This window comes from Eleutherodactylus coqui, chromosome 4 (assembly GCF_035609145.1).
Source record: "Eleutherodactylus coqui strain aEleCoq1 chromosome 4, aEleCoq1.hap1, whole genome shotgun sequence".
In the NCBI taxonomy this organism is placed as follows: Eukaryota; Metazoa; Chordata; class Amphibia; order Anura; family Eleutherodactylidae; genus Eleutherodactylus; species Eleutherodactylus coqui.
Window position 1 is genome coordinate 135,731,715 of NC_089840.1, and position 20,739 is coordinate 135,752,453.

General features: G+C 45.1%; 1 protein-coding gene across 3 annotated transcripts in view; it reads left to right on the forward strand.

The window, feature by feature from the left end:
* Window positions 1–20,739, forward strand: part of TMCC2 (transmembrane and coiled-coil domain family 2) — a 78,063-nt gene that overhangs the window by 32,501 nt on the left and 24,823 nt on the right. The window lies entirely within an intron of this gene.

Genomic DNA, 20,739 nt, shown 5'->3' on the forward strand with positions numbered 1-20,739 from the left:
ACGGAGTGAAAAAAAATTTTGCAGAAAGGCCCAAATATGCTGTGATTTATGCAGTTTGGGTCTGTGAAAATGCTGCATATTTTACAGACCTAAAATGCATCTGCTCGTGTGAATGAGCCCTAAATATATTCCCCATCATGGCTACAGCGATCTCTGCACTATGATGGTGTTTCTTCCCTTCCACCTCTGTAGCACTGAGCTTTCTCCCTTGGAGGGTGGCTAGGGTGCCGGGTGCGGCTGTCAGAGCTATGCCGCCACCTGTGAGCTGCTGAACAGAGCGGTGTGGAGGTGGGCCGGAGCTCAGAATCCAAGATGGCACCCACTGTGTGTGCTTGTGCCGCCACTCTGCCAAACGCTGGCTGTGTACTCTAGGGAAAGTGTAGAGCCATTCCTTCTGCATCCAGACTTAATCAAGGGTCACATAAATTTCATGTGGCGGGCCAGATTTGGCACACGGGCCTTGAGCTTGACTCATGTTGTAGACTATAAGGGCTCATACCCACAGGTGTATGCGTATAATGCAACGAGTTTCCCCACAACATTTTACACATTTTTGCAGCAATATGCTCTGCCGGCAGAGACCGTGTATGGCTGCATGTGGCACTGTGCACACCCACGAATCACACAGATATGCAACTTTTTAATTTCCCACCTTGTTTCAGAGCAGGGATGCATATAGAGGTATTATTGTACCTTGACGCCACCCGAAGCTAGGGGTTTGACAGGGATTCCATAGAGGAATGCCCCTGTCACACCCATAGCTCCCAATTGGCTCAAGAGCTGAAGGTCCTAGAAATTGGTACTGTGGATTTCAGTCTGAAGCGCCGTGGCATTTGAGTGAGGCACGCTCCCGTTCACCCCAGTTAGCGCAGCTACTCGCCAGTCCCCTGGCCTCGGCACTGTGCCCTCCCTGCTGTCCTCCTGCTGTGTATAAAGAGTCCAGGAGCAGCAGTTGGTGCAAAAGCAGTTACATCCCCATGACGAGGATATTACTTTATTGAAATTCACATACAGAGAACAACGAACAACGTTTTGGCTGATACACATTGATCAAGCGTGGTACGTAAGTGTGCTGCTGTCAACAATTCTTTTCTATAAGTGTGCTGTCCTCCTGCTGGTGTCTTCAGCCGCTGGCTATCACTGACACTCCCCAGCCGCTGTTGCCTCCCTGCTGGGCTACTGTAATGTGCAGGGGATGCAAGTCAGCGACTGTCCCGCGCCATAGTGCTCTCCCCGCAGTGGTCTAGCACTCTGCCGCCGCCGGCCGTCACTGTCTGTCCACCCTGCGCCGTGGCCTCCCTGCTGTCGCCAGCAATGTAAAACTTACTTGGGGGGGGGGGCGCTTGTCCACCGCTGCTGGGAAACGCGCTTCACGCCGGTGTAGCCTCCCTGCTGCCTACCTCACTCAGTGCGTAAACACAGAGAGGGGTGCCACCTCCTGGGGCAGCGCAGCGGGGAAGCCCATATCATTAGCAGAGAATGCGCGCCTGCATCTGGGCCCGCTGTCACGCGTATTCTTGCACCCCTATACGTTGAAAAATATGCGTGTGTATGAAGGTCCGTGCATTGCCTTCAATAAAGCCACGGCTGCTGCCATCAGCTCCATTGAAGGCAATGGTTTGCCTGCACCCCGTAATTGTTTTTCAGGGAAGAGCTTTAAATATAAGCTCTTCCTTGAAAAATCATCCCTTTTTAGTGTAAAATAAATAAATTAAATTAAATATATACATATACTTACCTGTCCGTCGCTACTGTGTCTCCTGCGGGGATGAAGAACACATCTCTCACATGCAGCAGATGTTTTCTTCATCCTCGTGGGGAATAAGGAATTTCCTGCTGCACCTGTCACAGATGTGACAGATGCAGCAAAGGGGTTCTTCATCCCTGCGGGGAATAAAGAATTCCCTAACGCAGATGAATGACAGGCGAGAGCTGCCTGTGATTGGCTGAGCGCCTCATAAACACGCTCGTGTGAAGGCACCCTTAGGATGTAGGATACGTGGTGCTTCCAGGTGCGTTTCCATAAACTCAAGAATATCCCTCCGATAAGTTTGTAAAACATGACACTCCCTGAACATATGCTTGATTGTGCCTGTATTCATCAAGCATCTTGGGAAGTCTGAACTAGGAGATAAGCCCTTAGCGTTTAAATGGCCAGGAGTATAATAGACTCTATGAGGAAACTTGAGTTATATTAGCCTGTCTCTAGTACTTATTAAGGGAGACCCAGAGCCTGCCAAAAGGCCTCTCCGGTCATCTGACTCCAGGTCCAGTATATCTGCGTCCCATTTTTCAAGAGCCCAGTGAGGTAAGGCTACGTGTTAGTTGCCTATAGAAACAGGAGAGCAGCTTCAGGATATTAGCCATCTGTGCCAACTCCTCCAGCCGATTCAAAATGAGGGGGATACTCAGGCCATCAAATTGGGCTCTGAGGGCCTAGTGAAGTTGGAAGTACCTAAAAAGGGAGCTTCTAGGGAGGCCGAAACATATCTGTAATTGTAAAAAGGTACAGAGAACGCCACCTTTGACAACATCTGAGAGGGTAGTGATCCCACGGCATCCTCCAGAAGACTATATCAGGCATATATTGCAAGTGCAGGAGGTTAGGGTTACACCATAGAGGGGTATGAGGAGATCACTTGGTTTCCTCATCAGGTATTAAATAAAGGACTGCGTTCCAGATTTTGAGAGTTAACCACATGGGGGCAGGTAGGGCATTTATGCGAGGTCGGACCCCTTAGTAATAAGTCCCTTAAGCTTTGTACTGGGCTTATCACTCTGTGCTCGAGTCCCACCACTGGGTTATAATTGGTAGATGACAGCCACCACCCCACACCAATTGACTAGCCAGGTAGTAACAGTGGAAGTGGGGAAGGGCCAACCCTCCTCCATCCGTGAACAGGCAGAGAGCGTTTCCAACTTGATTCTTGGGGTGGAGCCCCGCCATAATATACAAAGGAGTATTTTACGGAGCGCTATAAAGAATCATTTAGGTATCAGGATAGGGATATTCTGAAGTATATATAAAAATTTGGGTAGCAACTTAATTTTTACTAGATTTATATGACCAACTAGGGTCAATGGGAGTGAAGCCCATCACGTTGCCATGTTTTTTTTCCCAGTCCAAAAGTGGAGTAAGATTATCCATATATAAATGGCCAGTTGATTTCCTCACCACTATTCCCAAATAGGTAACACTATCTGTCCACTCCTGGGAGGCTTGGAGAGTTAGCGATGCCCCAGGGGCATCAACCACCACCCTCCCAGTTAACCCTTACTCCAGAGTACTCTCTGCAAATGTTAAAAATTGAGAGCACTGAGGGCAAAGATAATCTGGGGTCTTGCAGGAACAGAAGAGTATTATCCGTGTACAACGCCACTCTTCATAAGTTCTCCCGTGACCGTCGTTGACGCTCGAAACTGTATTGCAAGCAGCTCAATCACGATAGCAAAGAGGGCCGGAGACCAAGGACAGTCCTGACGCGTTCCTCTACCAAGGGAGAACTGCTCAGACTTATGGGCGTTCTTTCCGCAACCGGGCCACCAGGAAATGTTATACCACCTGTATCTACTTAATAAAGATTGTCCCGAACCCAAAACGAGCCATCAGTTCCCATAGATATTTACACTCCACCGAGTCAAAGCCCTTAGCCTGATCAATAAAGACCAAAGTACGCTTCCCTCTTCTGACATTCATAGTTGTTACGGTATACTACCCTTGATACACCAGCCCGGGTGCCCTAGATCTCACCCACAACCCCTGTCCCTTCCTGCTTGCAACCACTCCTGGCTAATCCCAGGCGGGCAACTGGGTGGCGGTCCTTACTCTCACTAAGGACCGAAAAGGGACGCTGGCGTACCTGGATGGAAAGGGTAGAATACCGACAGAAAAGGCATATTTAATTAACCAACACGAACAATACTAAGCAGAACTGAGGCAGATGGAAAAACCTGGCGGACAATAGCAAAGTATAGCAGACAAGATGACAGAGGTAGGAGACCAACAGAGGCAAACTAGTTAGCACACTGAGGGAAACCAATAGCTGGCAGTGATTGCAAATCTGAGCCCGACCTTTAAACAAAAGCCTCTGCCCAGGGGCAGAGAGAGGGAGACAGCCAACTCCCAACAGAACATAATAAAAGGGAGTTCGTGCACGCCAGCTGCACTCACAGGTGCACGCGCACGGTGCTGCGCACCACCAGCACCACGCCGGCCAGGCACCCGCGCCCATGGCAGCCAGACAACAAGTTGAGGGGACGCGCCCCAACCGCGGGACCCTGCACACCGCTGCCCCGGGAGGACCAGCAACCGCAGCATGGTAACAATAGTTGTATTCTTGCCTGGCATAAATCCTAACTGGTCAGCATGTATAATGTGACTGAGGGCCCTATTAATATGCATTGCTAGTACCTCAGCTAGGATTTTAATATTTTTGAGTAGGGAGATAGGCCGGAATGAGCCACAGTCTCCTGGGTCCTTCCCAGGCTTGGGAATCAAGACTATAAGATCCTCACGCAGATTCGGTGGTAAGACCCCCTCCCGAAGGATACTGTTGTATAACACAAGTAGTTTCATGGCTATAAATTCTGTGGGTTTTTTTGTACCATTCCATGGGGAGCGTGCGTGGCCTTAGAATTTCCTATTTGGGAAAGACAGCATAGCCTTCACAATCTCCTCCTGCTCAAAATCACCATTCAGCATTGTCACACTAGTTCGGGGTACTGTCGGGAAAGCAATAGTGTCAAGCTAGGACTTTAGGGTCTTTTCGAGGCAAGTGAGCTTGGAGGTGTACAGATTTGTGTAAAAGGTAACAAATACATTATTGATGAGCTCAGTGTCAGTGACCATGGCCCTGGATAAGTCTTTGATTTCTACAATTGGGGGAACAACATTGTCCTTGTTGGCAAAGTAAGCTAATAGTCGACCATTTTTATCACCTTGATCAAAGACTCTATGCTGGCAGCGCAAGAGTCTTTTCTTGGTATAATCAAGCAGTAGGAACTTATATTCTCTCCTCAGACAGTGGGGAGTGATTTGCCTCAGTGGGAGTCATAACATAACAGGTTTCTGCGTCGGAGAGACAACGCTCCAAGTCACCCTTTGCCTGCCGTAGGGACTTTCGATAAACTGAGATGGCCCCAGCAAAAGAGTCTCTACTGAAGGCTTTAAAGGCCTCTAAGACCGTGGACTCGGATGCCGAGGCAGCGTTAACTCCCTAGTAAATCTCCGCCTTCTGGTAAGTATAAGTACAGACTTCCTGTTGGTTAAGCCAAAGTGGGTTAAGTCTCTACTGGGGTCGAGTATTCCTCCCCCTCAAATTGAGGACCAGCTGTAGCAGTGAGTGGTCCGAAATACCTTGGGGGAGATAAGAGATATCGCACGCCAAAGGAAGACAATCCGGGAACCCGAAGCACAGGTCAGTTCCAGAAAAAGAACCATGAGTCACTGAATGACAAGAGTATGCAATATCATGTGGATGTTTCAAGCGCCACATCTCCTCCAGCAGATAAGCAGAAGACCACATAGGCAATTGGGATCCGACCTGCCGAAGATGGTCACATATTGGGTCCATTAGGTGGTTAAAGTCCCCTATCAGTATCAGTGGGGCTGTCTCTAAGAGTATCACCTTAGCCATAATATCATGCAGCACCTGGATTTCAGCTGGAGGTGGCAGATAAACATTGACTATGGTCAGAAGCTGTCCATTAAAGAAACCCTGCAATATAAGAAAGCGGCCATTAGGGTCAATATGCAGTTGTTTAAATGTGAGCAGGACTGATTTAGCCATTAGTATTGTCACCCCTCTAGCATAGTTACAGTATGTGGAATGGTAGGCCAAGGCCACAAACGCATGTTTGAGGGCCATCACTTTAAAGCCCTGCAAATGTGTTTCCTGCAGAAGAAGCATGTGGGGAGAATAATTCCTAAGGAAATTGAGCACCAGTGCTCTCTTTATCTTGGAATTAAGGCCTCTGACATTCCATGAAATCGGCTTAAACTTATCAGCCATTGGGAAAATAATGTGTGATGCCACATCTGTACAAGTCATTTGCTTAACTGTGCATGGATAGTCGTACTGTGGGTCAAACCTGAGATTTAAACTATTATTTTAAACGAACACCAACTTCCCTTCCCACCCTACCCATCCAACCCAACCCATCCAACCCGACCGAGGATAGGTTTGAATCCCATAACCACAACAATCAGAAGGGTGGGCATGATACAAGCAGCAAAATGTTCGAAGGAGAGAAAAACATGAAAAGAAAGAGAGCTTCCCTGTCTATGTCCCGAACATTTTGACATCCATAAACCCATATAGAGAATCCAGAGACCACATATATTTTCAGTTTACTAAGTAACTCAATAAAGGAGAAAGACACGTTTAGCCATTGGAGAGTGCCCCCCACCTCCATAGCAAGGGGTCATGCTTAACACCACAGCATAGTAAGTTTGGGTCTAAATCTGATCCAAGGGTTGACTGGTCAATAACCTGGGAAAAAAAGAAGAGATGTTATAGGCCAGTGATGGCAAACCTTTTAGAGACAGAGTGCCCAAATTGCAAACCAAAACCCACTTATTTATTGTAAAGTGCTAACACGTCAGGGGGCGGGGCTTATCACGACATATGATTTTTACCTCCATCGTTCCTAAAAGGACACAGCTATTTCAAAATGGACCATGGTGCAGATCTTGTCTGCTTTTGGATGCAGAAATGCTGTGGAATTTGCCACGAAAAATTTCCGCTGAGGACATTCTGCAGCATTTCTGCCTCGTGTAAACATATCCCAGTGGTAATAGTGACCCCCCCCCCCCTAGAGCGGCCCTAGCGATAATAGTGATTTCCCCTCCCCCATCCAGAGCGGCCCCAGTGGTAATAGCCCCCCCCAGAGTGGCCCCAGCGGTAATAGAGACACCCCCCCCCCCCCCGAGTCGCCACAGTGGTTAAAGGGGCAACCCCCAGAGTGGCCCAAACTTGTAATAGTGACCCCCCCTAGAGCGGCCCCAACTTGTAATAGTGACCCCCCCCCCCCCAGAGCGGCCCCAGCGGTAATAGTGACCCCCCCCCTAGAGCGGCCCCAGCGGTAATAGTGACCCCCCCAGAGTGGCCTCAGCGGTAATAGTGACCCCCCCAGAGCGGCCCCAGCTAATCAATTGTTTCATTTTACCTGAGCAGTATAAGAAATGAAAGCTGCACTATTATTGGCTGCTATTTTTTAGACTGCTGGGTTAAACTGAAAGCTGCACTGTGATTGGTTGTTATGGGCAAGAAACACAGATGTTCTTTTAGATGGCTTTTATAAAAGTATAGTGCCAGCCTACTTTTTCCTGAACCCTATACAAAAAAGAATGGTCCATTTGAGAAATGTCAAATATAGCCTGCCAACATATTCTGATAGTTTCCCAGTTATATAATCAAAACAAAATATTTACAAATTCAATTAAAAAAAAAATTAAAAATCCAGTAAAGCATCACGGCTTTGGATACTATGTTGTTTCGCTAGTCTGAAAAAAACATTTGACTGAGCCAACTGATTTTTCATCATGCGAGAGACACGGCTTAGTTCTTTATCCTGCACAGACTATAGTGTCAAATCTGTTAAGTCCAGCAGTACAACAGTTGTATATACAAATCACTCATCTTACAGAAAATCAGGTCTGGTGGCCACAAATATGGTGTCCAAAGGGAATATTTCTAGCATATAACCCAATTCTGAGAGCCTATTTTAGACTTAAACGCAGCATTGCACAAAACATCAATTCTAGGCTAATCAACTTATACTATATTGTTTTTCCTGAGGGGCTTCTACAACATAGACCATTCTGTCCTCAGTAGGTTATAAATGTATAAATACACTTTTTCAAAAACCATTACACCCCAGAAGAAGTTGTCGTTTTGGCTCAGAGCTCGTCCTGCAGTTCCATCTCAGGCAGATATGAGAGTTGTGGTGTGATTAGATGAACGGTCTTGTCACCGGAGACCCTAAAAGTGGTTCCCCCCTTGGCCTATAAAAGGCTCTCAGAGGCTCCTTGTGTGTAGTGACCTCTTCTTCCGTTTGTGTAAAGCTTGTTGACCACCAGCCGCCTCTACAATGCAGAGAAAAGATTTCTCCCCATTACCAGAGTCTGAGAGGGGCGCATTATTGGGATGTGAGAAGCTGGATGGTCGTATCAATGAATTGTCCCCCACCTGGGCCATTCTGACCAGACTGTTAGGAGGTGTTGGGACCAGTGGATGTGTGAGGACATACAAGGTGACCGGGCTCAGGACGCCCCCGACAAACCACCAGTAGAGATGATTGTCTGATGGTCCGATAAGCACCAGCAGCTCCAAGTGTTTTGTAGTCCACCATCCAGAGAGAGAGAGCACCATTATTACACCCCTGTGTCTGTTGGAACCATTTGTAGGCACTTGGCTGAAGGACATTTTGTCTCACACACCCCATTACATGTACGGCCTCTGACACCCACCGTTGCCTCACAGTGGTGTGAACAGCTAAATTTAACTGCTACGGAGTGGAACTGGGTTGTCTACAGCAATGAATCCAGATTTAGTTAGGCCACGGATAATGGCCATGTTTGTGTCCGGAGATCCAGTGGTGAGCTCTGCAGTCCTGCCTTTTCTGTGGAGTGATGGTGTGATGGTCTGGGGGGTCATTGTATGCAACCATTGTATACAACAGTCTGTCACCCCTAGTAGTTGTATGAGGGACAATGACAGCTCAGTGATATGTTCAGGACATCCTGCAGCCACATGTGTTCTTCTCCAAGAAGAGGCAACAGGATAATGCTCGGCCCCACACACAAGGGGGTCACAGGTATGTCCCTACAACATTGTCACACTATCGTGGCTACCCGGTTGCCAGATTTATCGCCAATAGAACATGTATGGGACCATCTGAACCGCCATCTTCCATAGATTACGAGTTTGCACGCTCTAGAGGCTCAGTTACAGCAAATCTGGAGTGATAGCCTGCAGGATACTATATGGAACCTGTGTAATTCCATGCCCAACCGTATCACATCTTGTATACAAGCTATAGGCGGTACAACGGGGTACTAGAGCCTCCATGACTGCCCGTATCACATTTTGTATCCAAGTTAGAGGCGATACAACAGGATACACACACACACACAAGGGCTTTGCTCTGATATTGTAATCATTTTGAGTTTCATCCATCCGACAACTTCTAGGGGAGAGATGTTACTGACAATGAGTGTTTATGAGTGCAGATCAATTCCTAGTGGATTATGAATACAGATTTTATCCTGTTTTCCTGTTTTCACTTGATTACAATTTCATTGGACCAGTCGACAATTGACACTATTATACTATATAATGTTTATGAAAAACATCAGTTGTCCTAATGTGAATGATAAAGTGACTATGGATAAAAGCTGTGTGCTCGTTGAGATGCTGTATAGGAGATACATCAGTGGATACTATTGCTTCTTCTAATGCCACCCTGTATCCTTCTTTGTGGCTCTGGTTTTTAGTATACTGTATTTTGGTTTGCTTTCATTCCTGCCTTACTTTTTTTTCTACAATGCCAACCTGTTCTAGCAGAACTATCCACTTTACCAAAGGTTACATAGTTACAAGTTGCTGTTATGGGCTACATTTAGTGATGGGAGGAAAGGCAATATGATTCCACTCTGTGCCAATGAATCAGCAATGCCACATCAGTGTCTTGGCTGCCAAGATTGAAGTAAGCGATATTTATTTAGAGGACTTTTCAACGCATCGGTATGGAAAAAGCACCATTAGTTGTTGGTGAAAAGGGGCTAAAAAGTAATACAGTGGTCCCACAAGGTACAATGGCCTCAGGCTATAATAGTTTCAATCTAAAATAGCTTTTTCTGGGCTATCATAACTTGAAACTATATTCAACATCTCCAGGCTGTGCCTATCGAACATTAAGACCTCCTGTCCACGGGAGATATTTCACTGCGTTACGCGCGGCAATAATGTGCACGTGGGTAGCGCAGTGAATGCTTTCCATTGGATAACTATGGAAAGCGCAGCCCATTGTACACTAGTGGATTTTCCGCAATGAACCTAACATTAAGGCCTCATGTCCACGGGGAAAATCGGGCCCGCTACGGATTCTACATGTAGAATCTGCAGCGGGTCCCTCCTGCCCCGCGGACATGAGCGCTGAAAAGGAGAATAAATGACAATAAACTCACCTCCCATCCGCTCCGTTTCTTCTCTTCGCGGCGGCGTCATCTTCTCTCGTCGCGGCCGGATCTTCATTCTTCGGCTCGGCGGATGTGCACGATGACGTCGGTGACGTGCCCCGCGCATGCGCCGGGCCGAAGCAAAATGATCCGGCCGCGGCTGAGAGAGGATGGCGCGGCGCCGAAGAGAAGAACCGGAGCGGGTAAGTAAAATGTGATTTTTGTCTCCCGCGGATCCGGACGGCTTCCATAGGCTTCAATAGAAGCCCGCGGGAGCCGTCCCCGCGGGAGACCCGCATGAAAATGGAGCATGGTCCAGATTTTTTTCATGCTCCATTTTTTTAAAAATCACTTTTATTGACGATCCGCGGGTATTTATCTACCCGCGGGTGGTCAATGCATCCCTATGGGGTGCGGATCCGCGCGCGGGAGAAGAGTTAAAATCCGCTGCGGATTTTAATTCTTCTTTTCCCCGTGGACATGAGCCCTAAACCCCGGTTACATCTGCTTCACTGTGTAGCGGTGCAGTGCACAGGGGGGCCTGTAGAGGGCCAGAGACAGGACTCCTGGTGCTAGGGTTAACCAAGGGGCGGAGCAGGAACCAGATAAAAGCCAGTTCCTGCCAAAGACAAAAGGGGAGAGTGTTTGTTTGGCTGAGAGAGCCAGAAAGACAGCTCAGTGGAGCTGGGAGGGCTGCTAGCCCAGGGTCTGGTGCAGACCAAGAAGGCCAGAGGTTAATAGGGTGACGCCCCTAACCTCATCACCTGAGAGAGGACCAGCGCAGCATAGGAAGGTGTTGCAGGCTGGTGGCCTGAAAAGGCAAGAGTCCAACAGGGGACGCCCCTGAACTCCCACCCAAGTTGGGGTGCTTATGGACATGATGTGATGTGATATACTGTGCTGTGGAATAAATGCTGGCAGGAGCCAGACAAAGAGATACGCTAGTCCTGAGCCGTGTTTACCCGTGTGGTGCGCCATTTCTGGTATGAGAGGTCAGCGATCCCGAGGCAAGAGTACCCCCCTTGCTACAGCACACACTGGAGCTGATTTCCCCCCCCCCCCTCATCCTGAGTGCAGGGGAGCAGTTTGGGCTTCACCTGGAGCTGTTTGCAGATCTGCAGTGGGTGAGTCACACCATAGCGGTCGCCATCTTGGCCACGAGAGGTGCAGCAGAAACAGCGCCTGGGGGCCTCCTTCTCTTTCTTACTAAGCAGGAGCCATGGCACGACAACCCTCTGAACTGCTCCAGCCTCCATAAAGGCGACATAACTCGCTGACTCTCCTAGAAAATCGCCACCAATATATTATCTGGGATCAGCCTACCTACTACTTCCAGAACACGACCTACTACTGGCCGCGTTAATCGCTGCGACCAGACATCTGCTGTGTTCTTGGTCTGATACTGACGTTGTCCTAGCATCTATTTTGTGCACTTTTATCCTGCCTTCCATGTCTAGATGGAGTCTGAGCGAATCTTTATGGGACCCAATGCTCATCCCCCAAATTGCTTGACAGCTCACAGAGTTCTTTGACGCCAATATTACTTCTGATTCTACTCCTTTGTGCATCTAGTTTTCACATAAGGCTTTTATTAGAGGGCAGCTAACTAAGCTAGCCTTGCAGAAAAAAACAAAAGTCTTAGATGACTTTTACTGTTAGAGGGTCCTAATTAGCAACGCCCCTCACTAGCTACAACTATAGAAATTAAAGACCGCAAACTGCAAATGAATGCCATTTTATTTCACGAGGTCGAGTGAGTCCTTCAGTGGACTGGGTCTGCTTACTTCAAATTTACTAATAAACCAGATCGTCTTCTAGCATCTAAGCTTTGAGACAGAGAGCGAATCAATATGGTCTTTAAAATTAATACTCCACAGGGAACCACAACATCTAATCCAGGCTTAACAAAACTTTCTTTAACTGTTATAATATCTGTATGAAGTCCATGACAGCAATGTCTCAATTTTGGGATCTACATTCCTTAACTCTTTACCCGTCTTCACTCTTATTCATTCCCAAATAGATTCTCTAAATGCAGAGATCTCTTCCAAAGAGATCCTTTACACTATTAAAAATCTCAAACTTGGAAAAACTTCAGGTCCCATCGGGTTTACAGCCTATGCTATAAAAAATGTAAAGATGTGTTGGTCCGACGCCTAAATAACCTCCTTCAAAACCTTATGAAGAGTGACCCCCTTCCCCCGCATGAATTTCTAGACTCCCATCTTACAGTCACTCCAAAAGACAATAAAGATCAACTGTATCAAAAAAACAATAGACCCATCCTTCTATTAGATCTTGATTACAAAGTATTTACATCTATCTTGGATACACCATTAATCTGTTTACTCCCATCCGTAATTCATAGGGACCAAGTAGGATTTATCGCTTCTAGACAAGCCCCTGATAATATACACAAAGTTATACATAGTATTGATTCTGCTACCAAAATTAAAGTTCTCGTGACCCTTTTAGCCCTAGCTACAGAAAGGGCCTTCAGTATCCACTCCTAAAAATACTTATTTTATTTTCTGGAACATATTGGGATCAGAGGACCTTTTCTTTCAACCACCGTTTTTTACAAACGCCGTGCTAAACGCTGTAAAACGCATCCATTGATTTCAATGTGACTTCTCAGATGAGTGTTCAAACAGGGTCTGCTCTATTTTAGTGCATTTCAGCACTTTTTAACGCACCTCATCACCCATTGTAATGATGTGGTGCATTAAACGCTGTTGATCATGTTCGAAAATGCCTTTAAAATGCGGCGCTTTAGCATTATACTCTTTGCCTTTCACTTTTCTTAAGCTTTCCTCTAATGCGGCCATTCCAATAACCATTGCGCGGGGTACTAGACAACGTGCCCCTTGTCCCCTGCCCTATTACACTTGCCATCGAACCTCTTGCATTGGCTATCTAATCCTAATATATAGGGAGTGCAGTTTGGCAACAATGAATATAAAGTTATGGGCCTTTTACACAAGACGATTATCTCTCAAAATTCGTTTAAACAAATTTGAGCGATAATTGTGCAGTGTAGATGCAAAAAAAAAAAATCGCTCACTATTTATTTGTTTGCATGTTCTTTCAGTCAACATAAAAATCATCGCTGGATCGCAGACTTGTAGTTCAGTGTAAACGCTTCCCACTCAGCACTTCATAGAAGGTGAAGCGCTGAGCAAGAAGCCGCGATCCAGCAGGGTAGTCTTCCAGTGTAAATGCTCTGATGAGCGCTGACTACCCTAGCGGTGATGTCAGCGTCCGTGCAGTTGTTTACCCGACTATTGGCTCGTGTAGAAGGTGCATAAGAGTCTTTGCCAAATCTGTTGTGGACTCTTTACTTGCCCCCAACCTCCTTACTGGTCTTACAGTAACCTTTGCTAAATCTGAGATAACATTTATTAATCCCCCAATTAGTACAATTACGGTAATTAACCTCAATTTCAAACATAAGCTACATTATACATCATACCTAGGTATAAACCTGACTACTTCCTTATTCTCTCTATATAAATGGAATTTCCCCCCCCCCCTTTTTCGTCAGAATTGTCGATGTGCGACAGCCCTCTCTTATTTTGGGTGGGTACGATCAATGCTATACAGGTGGTAATACTGCTATGCCTGTTACATATTTTTAGGTGCCTTCCTATACCAGTCCCTCTACCTGCTTTAGAAAATTTCCAATGCACCCTTTTTCGTTCTTTTTAAGCCCACTAACAACCTAGAATTAAAAGTGCAATTATGTACTCTCATAGAAAACTAGGAGGTCTCTTAGTTAATAAAAAAATATAAATCAACGCAGATAGCTCGATGGGCGCTAACGTCCAGGGGCCCTGAAGCTCATCTTTGAGGAAGAGGTTAAAAAAAACCGACTTGCCCCACACTCCCTTGCTTTCCTGACTTCGGAGCCCTTGGCCCCAGGTCTATTTTCTTTGAGCCCACTTACATATGATTTCCTTTTTTCTTTGGAGAGGACTTGGTTTCAATATGACAACCCCAAAATAAATGTTCAAGACAGGACTGACGAAATTATCATTAAAAAATAGTTTATTGAAAATCAGACATATAATAAAAACATTCCACCTGGACGAAGATAAGGGCAAAATGTGCGCGTCAGAGTGCAGGGATTTCCAGACCCTCGGTTATGTGGTAACACTTTACTATATGGATGACCTTGAGGTTGGTTGCACCTATTGTAGGTTTATATAAGCACGATTTTCGTTGGGAACGTCTTACATGTGTGACCTTAGAAGATGTATTTCCCTTGTATTGATGCTGCATTTCCTTTATGTTCTGTTTTTTGTTAAATGTTTTTGTTATATATGTAATTTTCAGTAAACAACTTTTTATTGATCATCCCTGAAGTCCTGTCTTGGACATTGACTTTGGGTTTATTACATTGGTTGATGTGTGGGACTGACATTTTTGGTTTAAATATGGGTTATCCACTAGATTTTCCCCTATGCTTCCTATTATTTCCAACCCTAAATTCCCTTCAAGCCTAGACTTCTCTCTCTTCACCTGGTGGAGCATCAACCAGCTAACTAACCTACGCCAATGCAGTGTCAGGTTAAAGTTATATACTTTACAACAATTCATGACTAAATTTAACCCACCTGAATAGGGGCATTTAAGAGTTAGGCCGGGCTCACATGAGCGGGTCGAATTCCAAATGCGGATATCCGCAGTGAAAGGCCTGCGAATGATCGCGGAAGCAAATTACATATGGTCGCGTACGCTTTCAGCTTTCCCGCACGGATCTACAGCGTTTGGCAGCATATCGTCTGTGTAGAAGAACTATCGCAAGCAAGGATGAGATCAGAAAGTTACCCAACTCCCTGGAAACACCTTTCTATCGCTCAGGTGACGTTCTCTTGTGCTGCCATGGTCAGAGCTGTACTGAAAGCCTTCAGAACAGGTAACTGCTCTCTTGGTTTATAATAATTCTTTTATAAGTAGTACTAAAAGAAAAAAAACACTTATCCTTCAAATCTGCTTGTGTGAGACTGGCCTTAACCAAGTCTTTTACTTTCTCCATGCTTTATCTATTTGCAGTCACTCCCTAACCTTACTTTGTGTGAATCCATATGTGCCCGTTACAAAGATGAGTTATTTCCATAATCTGTAGTATACTAAACCTACCACCATTAAAGGGAAAACTTCTATTTATGCGGAGATTGGAGACAGATCTATAAACTGAAACGTCCATTGCAACATGGGATCATTGTTGTACCACGGTTTCGAAAAAGGTAGCCACCAGGACTCCCTTATGGAGACCTTCATAAAGATTCTCCATAGAACTTACGTGGTCCCTCAGTGGCTACATCATTGCTTTTCCTCTTCCTCTCCGTTATGTTTTCAGGAATGTCCGAGACCTAGGTAGTCCACTCCATATCTAGTGGAAGAAGTCGAGAGGCTACAGCCCCAGGTTCACTGTCTGCTTAATTGTTTGTTTGTCAGTTTCCAAATCCCCTACTGTCTTCTTTTAGGTGATCGCCCACCACAATTTTAAGAACCAAGCCCATAAGCTTATCCAATATGTTTGCATGGTCACAAGAATCCATATAGTTTCCAGGTGGAAATCGCCAAGTCTCTCTCTTCATGAGGTTATCAGTAGAATCTGTACCTTAATAACATATTAAAAAGCATTCATGCTGTCAGAACTGATGCGCTTCCTGCTTTCTCAACTAACTGGCAACACTGGATCAATTATGTAGATGCTCCAGGTCTTCGCCAGGATGTACTATCTACCTAACCCTAGAAAACGTATTTTATTGTCACTTTTACTTCCTCGGCTCTAGATAACTTTGGAATGCCATATGGATTCTCAACGACCTTTTATACTATTGTCCCCCTTTCCCATGACCTATCACCAAAGCATAGCATATATTATTTTTCTTTGTACTCAGTATATCTTTGGTTTTCCTAAATATTTTATATTTGCCCCCTGTGAGGGGAAATTATAATGTTTTCTGCTTTTCCTCCGTTGTGTGTCTTAATACCAAGATAAACCTTTGAAACAAACAAAAATAGAAGGATCTACTTTCTGGCTTGTAAAAACAAGAATACTTTGTCCATACAAGATATATGCCAAGTCTGTCTGGTAACATTTGTGTAATTTTCCTACCTCTACTGCATACAAAAACTAGATATTTTGCTAAACCATGTATTTGATGTAGCTGCAATATCTCTTGAGCAGTGTGAGCAATGGTTTGAGCTTCAGTAAAACACAACAAAGACATTCTAGAACTTTTCTACTACTTTGTTGTTCTGCCAAGTGTGCTTGTGTATTTTGGGGTGAGGTGAGATAGCTAGCTGTCAGGTGAATGCTTATTTGTCTGACAACTATTTCATGTGTATGGCCAGCATAAGTCTAGTGCTGCGGCGCACCACAGATCGTCAATTAATAGCATACCCTATCAGAATTCACTTAATAGTTATAAGTATGGAACCCGTAAAGTTGAGTTTACTACCACCAATATCCCAAAGTCTTTTTCAGTTGCAGTTTTACCCAGTGTTTTACTGTTTAGTACATAAATGTACGTTTTGTTTCCTCAGTCCAGGCAGCTAACTTTTATATTTATTGCTTAATTTGCTATTTCTCCACCAAAGCCTCCAGCTTCCCCAAATCAATCTGTAATATATTCTCCTCCTCTGTGTTGATTACTTTTGCAAAGTTTACTATCATCTGCAGATATCGAAATTCTATTCGTAACTCATCTATGTCATTGTTGTTAACCGTTTAGTCATTCATGACCCTCAGCAACCCTAAAGACGAGCTCCCTTCATGTTTTTCGTTTTTTATGGCTTCTTTCAGTTGTGTGATATCCATGCCAGTATGAACTTTGACAGTACCAGCTATCATGTCATTTGGCAGACAGGTCTTCTTTTGCCACTGATCTGTCCAAGCATTATAGATTTTTCTATCGACTCATATTACATGGCCATAATCCGTGAGTCTGAGTCCGGCCATCTTGCCCTCCAGTGATATATCATGTCTTATACGATTCAGGACTTCTCTGTTTGTTCCTCTCGCCATCCAGGGAATATGCAGCCACTTTCACCAGCACCACAGCTCAAAGGCATCAATCTTCCTTCTTTCAGTTATTTTCACAGAACAATTTCCACATCCATACATGGCTGTAGGGAAACGGTGGTTTGCACTATCCTGCGTTTGGTTGCTATACCGATCTCCCTACTTTCCCAGATTTTGTCCATGTTTAGCATCGTGCTTCAACCCAATGCTGACGTCGTCTCTCTGGCATAGATTCTGAAGCCTGGTCATTTTTGAACCAAAGAAGATGAAGTGTTGCAAGTATTACATGATCTCGTTGTCGATTTTTAATTTGAATTTGGCCATTTTTTGACCTCATCATCAGTTTTAATATCAGCTGCTTCAGACCTGCTTCTGTTTCTGTAAGCAGAGTTGTGTCATCTGCGTAACGTAGATTTTTGATGTTTCTGCCACCTATTTTCACTCTGGTTTCCAATTCGTCTAGGTCCATTTTTTCTGGGAGTCACCTTTCTTTAGCAGAGGGATAAAGACAGATCTTTTTCAGTCCTGTGGCTATTGTGTGGATGCCCATACTGCCTGACAGCGTTGTGATGGTTTTTACTGTTACTAACAACAATAGCTCTGCCGGCATGTTAACTATGCCTGGCGCTTTTTTTGGGGCTATTTGTTTTATTGCCATAACCACTTCTGCCTCCATAAAATCCACAGGCTCCACATGCAATGGTCCAGGTATATGGCTGCAGGCATATAGTTCCTCTGAGTATTCCCTCCATCTATTATTGATAGTCTGGGCATTCAGTTCCTTCCCATTATTGTTTTTGATTGTGCTGTTGCATGCCATGAAAGGTTTTCATCTTGACCTGTGAGAATAGGTGTTGCATAAGGCCTGTCATGCCTTCTGCTTCGAGTTGTTTGCAACACTTATTCCAGTCCATTATCTTTCCTTGCCGCTTGCTCAAAATCGGAATTAGTTGCCGAACTTTGTCTTTTTTTCTGGCCGCCTTTGCTGCTCTTCTTTTATCGGCTATTCTAAGGGTTTGCTCGGACAACCAATAGCATTGGTTTTCCTGCTTCTTCTAGATGAGCTGTCCACTGACTGTTTCCATAATTGTGGACTGTATATCATGCCATAGTTCCTCTGGATACTTTTCTGATGTGTCAAGTAGTTCCAATCTGTTTGCTACCTCAATAGTTTATGATTGGGGGATTTTAGAGGTGTCGAATTTTCTCAATGGAACGCCTTTCTTAAGGCTGTGGAATTTAATCTTGATCATAGCTGCGAGCAGTCAGCGCCAGGAAAGGTTTTTATTGCAACGACTGAACTTCGGCAGCAGTGATTACACAGAATGTAATTAATCTGATTTCTATGGAGGCCATTGGGAGATGTCCACGTGCAAAATTGGCGTTTGGGTTGCATAAACCATGTGTTTGCTATCCTGAGGCGATTTTCTTCACAGAACAATGACTATTTCTTTAACTTCCATAGAAGTGAATGGGAGTTGAGTAATGCGCGTTGGACAGCAAGCTATAATGTTTCTGCAACTCAGAAGTTCTGGAATCTAGATCACTGTTTTATTCTGTTTGCTGTGAGTAACTCGCATTCAATTTCTATGGGGGCTATGAAAACTGCGCAGGTGACTGCGACAAGGCAGCTATATTCCGAATCTCAGCCATTATGTAGACATTCCTAACCTTGGTTAAAGAGAATCTGTTACCTACTTTTTGCACGATGAGCTTAGTTTATGGACTAAAAGTAGGTGTCCTGCGTAAGTTAACGCGTTAATGCTGCTTTTTTCAATGGGACTTTCTATTTTTTAAAAACGCATGGCAAGTTTGTGCTTTGCAATTTTTGTGTGATGCGTTTTTAACATTAGAAAGTCCCATTGATATTCGTGTTAAAAAAACGCAGTGATAACACAGGATAAAATAAACTCAAGTGTGTGGGAGCCCTGAGGCTAGGCTCACACAGGCGTAATTTCACCATGGATTACGCGCTCAATGCGCACGTGCGTATTATGCGGTGAATGAATCTAGTTTAAGTACATTGATTTTCATTAATCCATTCACACTTGTGAATATTCATTGCGTGTAATACGTGCACAAAAAAACCCTGATACTTGTTCTATTTTGACACATATTTAAGGTGATAGAATCTGTTGCTCTCTATGGGTGCGTAATCGGCGCTGTACATACGCAATTGTGTCTGTGTGGTGTTTTTACGTGCCGTTGCAGAGCGACAGAGCGGGAAATTAAGAAAAGAAAAAAGAAACCAGGAAGACTATACATGGCAGATACAGTGTCACCGGCAGTCCAAAATTGCTGTCATACATAGCGATAGGCCAGCTCACCGCGAGCTCCACAACGGTAAAATGCTGCGTGATACAGGCAGCGGTTTACACTTACGGTCTTTATACTAACCCCTTCCGCCGTGCAATGCGCTGAGCAGTGCTGGTAAGTAATCCACCTGTTATCATCTAATGATGGACGGACTACTTATCAGCGCCGCTCAATGCACTGAGTGGTGGCTTCCAGCGCCGACACCGGGGAAATGATACAGGGGGCAAATATAACATATTCCAGTGACCCACTGAGTCCAGGATTTTGGCTCATAAGCTTAGCTCATAGGGATAGAAGTAGGTGACCGATTCCCTTTAATATCTTACCTCTATGTGGAGATAAATCTTCAAGATTAATTCCTGATGACATATCCACTTCTGATTTCCATGAGTTGCAGGAAGTGTTGACATGGGGACATTGTGTGCTGTCAGGTATTAATACATAAATATCTCCCTCATGCCTGGCTTGAAGGTTACAGTAACATTTGCATGTGGGAAGCCTGATGTAAGTGATGATGTGAATCCCTAAAAGGCCTTTTGACAATGACAGAAAGGAGAAGATGAAATGTCATCACAACGTCTCCTCCGGTTCTGGCCTGTTACCTCAACCCGTTCTAAATCGGTATTGACAAAAGATATTAAAAAACAGTTTTCCAGTTGTTTTATATATACTTAAAGGGGTTGTCCCGCGGCAGCAAGTGGGTCTATACACTTCTGTATGGCCATATAAATGCACTTTGTAATGTACATTGTGCATTAATTATGAGCCATACAGAAGTTATAAGAAGTTTTTCACTTACCTGCTCCGTTGCTAGCGTCCTCGTTTCCATGGAGCCGACTAATTTTCGCCGTCTAATGGCCAAATTAGCCGCGCTTGCGCAGTCCCGGTCTTCTTCTTTCTTCAATGGGGCTGCTCGTGCTGGATGCCGGCTCCGTGTAGCTCCGCCCCGTCACGTGCCGATTCCAGCCAATCAGGAGGCTGGAATCGGCAATGGACCGCACAGAAGCCCTGCGGTCCACCGAGTGAGAAGATCCCAGCGGCCATCTTCATCAGGTAAGTAAGAAGTCACCGGAGCGCGGGGATTCAGGTAAGCGCTCTCCGGTGTTCTTTTTTAACCCCTGCATCGGGGTTGTCTCGCGGCGAACGGGGGGGGGGGTTGAAAAAAAAAAAAAACCGTTTCGGCGCGGGACAACCCCTTTAAGAGCCT